Genomic DNA, 10,620 nt, shown 5'->3' on the forward strand with positions numbered 1-10,620 from the left:
CCTCTGGCCTTTAAACAACATTATCTCAAACTCAGGTTGTTAGTAAGTTTACTTGCTTAGAGCAATTCCCAAGGCCACCAAGGTTTTTCAGGGTTAGCATGGTGGTTTTCTTGTAACGTCTTATGTAAATCCTTAGCAATTCGCTATCAGCATCTGGGAGCCACGGCTGCAGCCCAATGTACGTATACTCCCTTAGTGCTCTTTCTTGCTTTTCTAAGGCACATCCCAGCTTTGCCAGAGATAGGATGGTTACAGGGCACCACTCTAAAGATGCCAGAGCTGCTACCACCATCTGATTTTTTCTTTCCCACTGCAGATTTCTTGTTCTGAGTTCTTGAAAGATCAGCTTCCAGCTGCAGATGATTTTAATTACTTCCTGCACTACTCTGTTAAAGTATAATATATGTGTGAGATATTTTCAAAATTAATTTGTAAATATCTCAAAGTGAGTTTTAAAGTATGGATCTGTAATAGGCTGCAATTTCCTCAGCTTTCAAGTGTATGGAAATATGGGATTGTAGTTTGTCCACACAGAAACAAACAGCTGTGAAACCTATTGAAAAGCTCTATCTAACTACTTAGGAATTAAGGAGTTTCCATCCATTTCAGTGATGAATACTCATGATACAGTTACAGATACACTTTTTTACTCAACAGTAATCAAAGTGTAATTTTCCAAGTCTTAACAAATCTTAAAGGACTCTTAAGGTTTCTTTACATTTAATTGCAATATATATTTGACATTCATGATGCTTTTTCACATATGTTTCTGGATATATCCCACTTAAAAATTCACAAAATATTTTCTTACTAAATGACGTACTGGCTTTATCAATTCATTTACTCATTTTGATTATTTATTAATTTCTCAGTGACATCTTAAATGCAAGTAAAAGGCACCTTGTTTTTTTAAAATGTTCTCCAGTTTCTATCCTGTGCATTTGTCCGTTAAGATATCTAGATAATAAAATTACATTCCCTTCAGTAATTGCTATGGTTTTATTGTACGTCATTTTCAGCTGCAAACTTAGTGCTGCAGGTGGCACCCTACGCCTAGTAAAGAAAGTGGTCACCATCAGCACAGCTAGGCCTCGCCGGGTCCCTTTCTCCCCAGCACAGTAGTTGCGTAAAGCCTGCATTTGATTCATTAACTAGCAAGTAATGATGCTTATCTAAAAAAGAAGCTTTTATTACAGCCTTCCTGCATGCAGTGCTACTCTGTACATTTCACTGATCTGAAGTAATAAGTATGAAATACTACCCTTGGTGTTTTACACCTGTTTTCACTAGGTTCAGAAAGCTGTAGCTTCTGTACTTGGAGTTAAAGCTTTGGGAGCACCTAAATCTTCATATAAGTATCCATGTTTTTAAAATATTTCTCCATATGTTTGTAGGGCAGAGGCACTAGCAGTTTAAATAAGGAGGCTACCTGGCAGGTCTCATGGGTATGCAGACTACTGCATCGTACAGTAGCTACCTGAGGATGTAACAGCTTCCCAGTACCCTCTTTGCATGCTGACTTCCCATGTCTGCTCCACTCTGGGAAGATTATCTGCTTCCTTTTTTTTTTTTTTATTATTTTGTGTCTACTTTAGCTATTATATTGTAATCAATTCGGTGGAGGCACTCTAATACATATTTGGAAAAAGCCTTACACCAGTGGGGCTCCATTCCCCACTGATATCTAGGCATTATTATGAAACTAAGCATGAAAAGCTTATCAATAACAACATGATCAGGAAAGAAGATGTTTCCATAACTTTGCTTTTTAGCTTTTTTCTTTTTTTTTTTCTTTTGGAGAACAGCAGATTCATAATGACCTGAGTCCATCTGAAGCTCTAATTTACCATTCTATAGGTAAAATGAAATATAAGGAAATCAAAATCCAGATAAAAAGAGTGAGAGGCTGCATTCTGATAACCTGTTATTCAGAGTACAGCAGGGTCTAAAAAAGTCACTTAGAAAATAAGCAGTAAGTGTATTCATATGGGTACAACACCTCCAGGAAGCACAGCTGTCAGGTGACACAAACTCAGACACTGAATAAGAACCTTGAATGGGAATGCAGAGGTTTTTAAGCTTCGTACCCAAAGGTGTGAAGTCCCTTTTCTCTTTCTGAAAGAGGCACATTTCAATGAAAAGAAACAATACCATTAATAATCATAGCAGCAAATAAGTTCAAGAGAAAGGGTGTGAAGGCTTTTGCAGCTACTAATTTGATGCTATGAAAAGGTTGTCAAACAGTTTACCTGATCTGGACACAGTAATAGGAACCACAATGAGAAACTCACCCTCCCTATTTAAAATGAAGCTTTTCCTTGCAGTCCAATCTCAAATTAAGTTCTAGGAACAAACCGGCAAGTTAGTCTATATAGTATTATGGCTGTTAAAGACGTAAAAGCCAAACATACCCATGCTTTTATATCTGACGAGTGAATTTTTGAGAACATCACCTTTATTCTGGATTCATAGTATGAACCACATGGCAAGCATAACATTAAAACAAAGTCATGAACATCTTAAATTTCACAACCTAGTGAGAAACTAGTGCTATGAGAATGTAAGGGGGCTGATGTCCTGAAGTTACAGACACATAACAATGGGCTCGGCTCAAAGGCGGTGGTAGGGTAAGAGTGACCCAGATTACAGATACAGTTTTAAGTATGGCAGCTCTAAAGAATAGCACCAGATAACAATTTTCAGTTGACTTTCAGATAAAAAAAAGAGTCATCAGCGTAATGTATTTTTCCTTCATACCTATCATTTTACTCTGGGGAAGCCCAGAATCTTGCCAACACCCCAATTGTCCTAATAGAATCATAGAATCATTAAGGTTGGAAAAGACCTCTAGGGTCAAGTCCAATCGTCAACCCAACACTACCATGTCTCCTAAACCATGCCCTGAAGTGCCACGTCTACCCTCCTTTTAAATACCTCCAGGGATGGCAACTCCATCACCTCCCTGGGCAGCCTGTTCCAATGCCTGACCACTCTTTCAGTAAAGATATTTTTCCTAATATCCAATCTAAACCTCCCCTGATGCAGCTTGAAGCTGTTTCCTTTTTCTCTCGTCCTATTGCTAGTGACGTGGGAGAAGAGACCAACACCCACCTCGCTACAACCTCCTTTCAGGTAGTTGTGGAGAATGATAAGGTCGCCCCTCAGCCTCCTCTTCTCCAGGCTAAACAACCCCAGTTCCCTCAGCCTCTCTTCATAAGACTTGCTCTCTAGACCCTTCACCAGTTTCACTGCCCTTCTCTGGACATGCTCCAGCAACTCACTAATTGCCTCATCATTAAGGACTGAAGAGGCCCAAACCAAAGCCAGATTTGGAAGGATGTCATGGGTCTCTTCCAAGTGCAAACCCACCTGACCTCATTGCACCAACCCTGAACCACATATCTCCTTGGAGGCATTCAAAAGCCATCTGGACATGGGCCTAGGCAGCCAGCTCTAGGTGGCCCTGCTTGAGGAAAAGGGTTTGACAAGATGACCTCATTTCTGTTTCATTCACAGATAGAGTGAATGAAATACCATAACAAGACCTCTAGCATCACACTAACTTTTTCCTGGATGGCTGGGTTACCACCCCCCAACAGGCAGAACTTTTCATACAGCAATAACATCCATGTACCCATGCCACAGGCTCCATCCTTCGCTAATTTCAGTTTCCACTGCTAGAGTAATCCAGCCCTTTCCCCACAGTCTTATAGCCTGCTTGCCCAGTTCCTCAAGGTTCATGATCTCTTCATAAATAAAGCCAGAAGTACCTGTGGGAGGCAAGCAGGCACACACTTTCAGCCAATTGCTACCAAAAGCAGCCAGATTTAGCTTTCTAAAAAACACAGCCTAACAATTCAACCGTCTGCCAAACCAGGACATTGTCATTTGGGGGCTTTTCCACACTGTTGACCACATCAACCAAGTAACCAAGTGCCTTGAGCACCCACAGTACCTGCAAATTCATCTAGTTTTTCCATATTTCCCTGCTGAAGCCTTATCACCCACTCCTTTTCTATCACCAGCCCAGCTCATACTCCCCAAAACCTTTGGCAGAGGCAGCCAGAGCACTAAATGCAACAAATTATCTCTAAATTATCTCAGGCAAACTCTAAATTATCTCAGGCAAAGAGCTGTTACCTCAGCAGCTGGTAGGGCTACAAAGTTGACCAGTACTCTTAAACCCAAAGGGACATCTTACAGGCTTTCCCAAAGCACCTAACAGCAAACCTCCCAGCCCCATGCTTTTATAAAGAGGGAGACGCACCAAGAAGGGAGGGGAGCCTGCGCTCAGGGTGCCAAGGGCTCTACTTAAGCTCAGGGAGGGGCATGGTGGTGGTGGTGGTGGTGGTGTGGCTCTCTGGTTTTCCTTGAGCTGTGGGTACACCTGTTCCTGGTGCTGTTTCTTGGTCTTTCCAAATCACTGCTGTTTTTCCTGAGCTGGTCATGGGCCTGACTTTTTATTTCACTTTCTAGTGCTCAGGGGGGCACTGGTGAAGCCTGTGGCTATCCTGTCTCTGCCCCACCTGCTCAAGGGCTGTGACCTTGTTGGTGAGACCCTTGTCATCCTCCTCTCCTAGCTTGTTCCTCCTCATGGAGTAGCCTTGCTCTTACCACGACCTGATGAATTCCATTTTCTTTGTATATTATCTCATCCCTTTCATTATACATCTGACTTATGTGTGGGGTGGTGAGTACAGAGGCTTTCTGGGAGAGTATGTCCCATGTGTAGAGGAGAGACAGAAGTGAGTTTTGGAAGCTGGTACTGCAGGTGGGATCTCCATATGTGAGTTGGTACACTGTAGGTCAATCTGGTTGCGAGGCAAGTTCTCTGGTAGCCTCTCCTCCCAAACCCATCAGTTCATGCACTCTGAGTGTGGTCGGCTCCCACCCTGTGGAGGGTGGTACCGTGCCCTTTAACTGTTGCGGCCATTGGGATTCTTCTTGCCCCGCACTCAAAGGGGACTCTCTGAAAGGCCCATTCCCCAGATGGCAGCATAATGCTAATTCCTCGTCCTCCTTCATGTGACTCTGTGATTTACATGTCTGTGGCAGAGCCAAAGGCCAGACATCTGCCACAGCTTTTTCACATAGCACAAGGAAGCTGAGAGTTTTGCCTGCGGAACGGCAGGGGATAAAACATTAGGTGCAAACTGCAAATACCATGAGATACTCCACTTAGCTGGCAGTGGAGCTGTGGGAGGCTGCAACTAAGAACATAAATGTGCTGTGCATGGGACAGGAACTGGCTTATCGTTTGATCATAACATTTATTTCTGGAAGATGTCAGTCAAAGAAAATATTACAATGTTGTTTTTCATATTACTTTAATTGGAACAGGTTGAGATGTGGAGTTGCTTGCTCCCACCCATGAAGAACAAAGATTTAAGAAGACAAAGGGGGGAGGTTTAATAGACGGGAAAAGCAGAAGAATGTAAAAACTGAGCTTACATCAATATTTTAAAGTATGGAAAAAGGTAGTAAAGCAAATACTAGTTTTCTTCATTACATTCCTGGTGGTTTATGACTGTTAAGCTTCAGTTAATTAACATACCTAAGCAAAGACATAATGTAAATACATTGTTAGTATATTAACTAAAACATAGAAATTACAAAAAAGTAAGTTGTTAATATTTGTGTAACTCAGTTTATTTTATCCAAAACACTTACCTATTTATTATAATCATATACCCTGAGATCAGTGAACTCTCACATATCTACCAACCAGCTCCGAGTGACATGAAAGAATCTGGAACACAGCAATCTGGAACACCGAATTTATTAGTTACTGTCAGTGCCAGCATTTTTAGTACCCTTTACACCACAGTAATTAATTGCAATGCTAACTTGACCTAATAGCACAATTGCAAACGTTAGTCTGGATATTCCACACATTTTTTTCTTCCAGGACTCAAATACCTGTGGTTTTTCTTCAGAATGTCCTGGAACAAACATTTGTGGCATGTCTAGACCAGCACTTAGCGCTGAATTCGGTTAACTCAAGTTAATTGGTAATCAATTAACTAGAGGTAAAATAGGACCAAAACCTCTATTCTAGGCATACTGCAATCCATCAGGCAACAGAAAAAGTCCTGCAGGCTGACTCTGCATGATCCTCATCTTTTCTGTTTAAGCATAAGGTTCATTGAAAAACATTAGCATTTGAAAGTCAGTAGCAAAGAAATCATTTGTATAACAGTCCAGCATCTGTCTGTGAGTGTAAAGTGTCTCCGAGGAGTAACTTTCTCCAGCTGTAATGATCTCCAGGGTATAAAACCAAAGCTATTGTATGACTGGTCTGCAATAGGTCTGAAGAAGTAACGCGGTGGAGATGTATGTGGGGCACACAGCTGTATGCAAACGCACCAGGTGGGAGCAAGCGTTTTATGCCGGTGGTAGTATTTGGCATCCTGGCTGGAGCCTGTGCTGTCTTGAGTGACAAGAAGCGTCCGGAGTGCTCGGCAGTCACTGGCCCACCGTCAGGTGGTTGCTGTTGGGGGCCAGCTGGCCATAAACAAGGTTCAAAGATCTCACTGGAAATAGCTCTCAGTACTTGTGCTGTCAGTGTTTGTTTAATGAAGACAAGCTGAAAGTGTTCTCCAGAACTCACGGTCTCTGACCAAGTTCCCCCAGCAGAACACCACATTGATTACCACAGCTGCACTGGCTTTTATGATACCACGTTCTTCCCCAGCAATCTGTCCTGTATACCTCAACGGGTCCTCTGCCTTTAGGACAGAAGAACAGCATCAGTTTTTCAACTGAGAAGTGATTGTACTTCAGCAGTATTTTTGTTTATGCTTACCAAGTGTGTTGAGAACCCAGATCTTTGTTTTCACTCTTACTCTGAAAATGAGGCGAGCTAATCCTGTTGACAAGATGCTGCCTGATGATCTTGTGGAAACTGTGTTCACATAAACGGTAGCAGCATTGTTTATATAATATACAAAGAAATGTACACAAATGTAATGTCACTGCAGATCTAGCAATATAAAAGGGCTTTTTTCAAGATTGAAGTGGTCATTTCAGCAGAAGTGGAATGACTACATTGGTGTGAGTCTCCTTAATAACACTACAGCTGCATACACAGATCTATCTACTTATGCTGCTGCAATGATCTTGTTTGAAAAACAAATGGTCACATGCAAGCATCCCCATGCATAATAATTAAATCTTTAGAGTTTAGAGAGTACCAGATTTATTTTAATCACTAAAACGTGTTCTCCAATCACTTTGGCAGGTTCTCAAAACAAATCAATGTTTCAAAGGAGAGACAGAGAGATGCATCCAGTATTGGAGAAGCTCCATGTTTGAGCTATGTACCGCAGTTAGATTTTTATCCTTTGGTACCCTAAACATGATACAGCCACTAAAGAAGCAGGTACAGCTCAGTTTGCATTCGCTTTTTAGTGGCAAGCTTCAGCTGGGCATCAGCTTTAGCACTAAGTGATAACTGTGTGGTTCCTCATGCTTCAGCTATTTGCCAAATATCCTTGTATTATTTTGCTAAGGCATTCAGCTTTGCTTTCCTCTCTGCACAGAGAGAGCTGAGCTTGTCTGGCTGCTAATTTCCTGATCCATGGGGTCCTTGACTGCTTTTCGAATAACTGCTGAAGGTACAACAGCAGTTTGTAGTAGCCAAGGTTGTCAAACCTGAGGTTAAGTTCGGAGGACTATATTTAGGCACTTCAGCAGGTGGCCTGATGGACAAAAGTGCTGAGCTCACAAGCTCCTGCTCAGCTACTTAAATACTGAAATCCATGGATGAGCTGAGAGAGGTCAGGATTCCTGGATGTTCAGACATGCGCAAAGCACCTGAAAATATTAACTGGAACATAGTATGGAGTCTTTCCTTTTAATTCTGCCTACTGTGTATTTTAAGTTAGAAACAGTTTTATCTAGGTAATCATTACTTTCTTCATTGTTGATGCCTGACATCCTCCGTCAGTTCTCTCTTCCTCATACAAGCGTTGAGTCAGTTCAGTGGCCAGATCCCACTGTTAACACCCGAGGGACACTAGCTGATTTCACCTTTCAGTTAGAAAGTAAACAAATAGTAAAATTCATCATCAATTTCTTGTCAGTCAGTGCTTCATGGTGAAAAGATAAACAATACCTTTGTCTTCCTTTCTGCAGAGTACCTACTGCCCTGTAGCAATAGCTTACGGACCACTGCTTGGTTTCCTGACAGGTTTTCAAGTTTGGGCATCTATTTCTGCTCATACTGGGCTGAACACAAGTCTCTGGAGGAATGTCACAGAACAAAATTCTCTCCAGCCACACAAATACTGATGATCAAAAGATTACCCATATCATTCCAAAAGCTTCATATGAAATATGATAAAATACTGCATTTAAACTGCTGTTAATTCTGACATGTCTGCATGAAATGTTTCCACGTAGCTGAAATGGCATATTTTAACAACATAAACCTTCTTCAAAAAACAATAATCGAGATTCTTTCTGAATTCCTGAGTGTTTGAATGAATCTTATTTTAGTCTGTTATTGTTTTTCTCATGAATGTTATATATATAAATGCTTTTTGATACATAATACAGCTGTTGAAAGTTTAGCGATCTTTTGGCAAGCGTCAATTTAAGACATTATACCTTGCAGACAGTTCGTAACTCCTAGACAAAAGCTAAATACTACTTTATCCAAAGTTCTTAGATGTGGCCATTGCTTGGACCAGAAACTCCCTTGTTTGGTCTAGAGGCGGATCTGAATGGGGACTGATCCAGTGCAAAACAGTACTGCCCAGATTCTGAAATCATATGAACAACAGACTTTGCCTGTAGTGAATAATTAAACAAATGAGCCTAATGTTCCCCCCCTGTGTTGATTTTGGCTTATTAATTGTGTGAGTGATCCCGTGACCCATACTTCACTGCAAAGAACAATCCCCTCGTGGGCATGTGTAGGTCTGGCCCCCCCGGGAGTGGGGAATGCCTCCCGCTTTGTTCTCCACCACTGAACAAACACACCATTTCTACTGTATTTAGTTTAACACCCCTGTGTAAGCAGGCTCAGGATTAGACTTTCTGTTTGTAAGACTAGGCTTAAAACAAGTTTGTTTTCTCTGCTTAATCCAGATGAATCTGAGATTTGCATTTTGTGTCATTCTTCATTAGCTATAAAGTCCATTAGGATACATTGCTTGCTGTGTGATTGCACAGACACTGCAATGATACTCTGATCATGAGCTCAGACATAAGGACAATCTTTATAATTAAGTGTAGTGGATCTTCTAATTGTTTTAATACGATGCCTCTGCTCTATCATACTCTTAAATTCAGTTGACAGATTGGTTCTTTGTCCTCAGAGTTACCAGCTGCTTTAACCTTGCTTCACTTTTAGAAACAGCAGAGTGCAAGCATAAGAATTTATTCGTCATAAATCATAATTGCATGTTTCAAAGAAAAAAAAATACATCTGTACACTGATATTGGTATTGATATTGCATCAATTTTATGTGAATATTTAAGCTTTTGTTCTTTGCTTTGCTTGAGCTTCATAACAATGTAACTCAGCAGGTTTTCACTAACTCCTTTTTTTTCTTTTGGGGCTGAACCGTGCTATCATGGAATCTGATTGCAGATCTCCGAACATGGAGCTGAGACTGTGCCCTAAGAAAGAAGTAAGTCTAGTATCTTTTTAACACTACAAAGCCATAGTCAAGTTTGTTTGTTTGTTTGTTTGTGTTTTTTTTCTTTTTTGGAATAAATACCTCCACATCAAGGAGAGTATTCCAAACTGGTTTTGACTACTAAAACCCCACAGATGGACAATCTATTAACCTGAATGCCACAGAACAAAACAGTGGTTCCTGTTGCAGGTATGAAAGCCAGTCTCACCACTGAGAAGGAAACAAACTGTGTATAATTAGGAGTTTACAATTTCTTTTCACCACACACTTTTGCAATACTAGTCCTTCATAGATTTTGAATGTTGCCTTCATTTTTGGTACACAGCCAGGTCAAGTTAAGACGAGGACAGAAAGACGGGAAGGATGTCTGTGATAGCTCAAGGAGTTTTTTAATCAAAGAAAATCAGTATTAAGTAAATAGCCAGATTCAGCCTAGTTCGAAGAGCTAAAAAGGACCGTCGCTGATTCTGCAGTTCCAGCTGCTGAAAGGCAGATAGTCCGTGATCAATCATCTAGCCGACCCAGTACTTTCCCCCAGCACAAATTACTAATTCGTACTAAATCTGTACAGTGTGCAGCTGTCATATTTCGTCATCTGGGTAAGTCCAGGGCTGGCCCTACCGCAGCAGCGTAGGGCACTGGGAGTGCAGATGTTGGGATAGTCACGGCTAGCGCGGTGCTGAGAACGAGCAGTTTCATGCAGCTTCATGACCGAGCCCATCAGCCTAATTTGTGGGAATCGGGACTCTCCCCCTTTTTATCTAGATCCTGGCTGAACTTCATTGCCAGGTCCATGTCCTTCTCTCTAACAGGAAAGCTGTCTGTGATCCTCCTCAGCCATCTGTGCTTCATCTGTGATCTTACACGTGACTTCTTCTAGCTGCAGCTTCTTTAACTTTCAATACCCACAGTCTAACACACACTTACTTGGGGGCTCGAAAGGAGAGGGAGGGCAAGGTCATTTTCTGAATCT

Source organism: Phalacrocorax aristotelis, chromosome 2 (assembly GCF_949628215.1).
Source record: "Phalacrocorax aristotelis chromosome 2, bGulAri2.1, whole genome shotgun sequence".
NCBI classification, from domain to species: domain Eukaryota; kingdom Metazoa; phylum Chordata; class Aves; order Suliformes; family Phalacrocoracidae; genus Phalacrocorax; species Phalacrocorax aristotelis.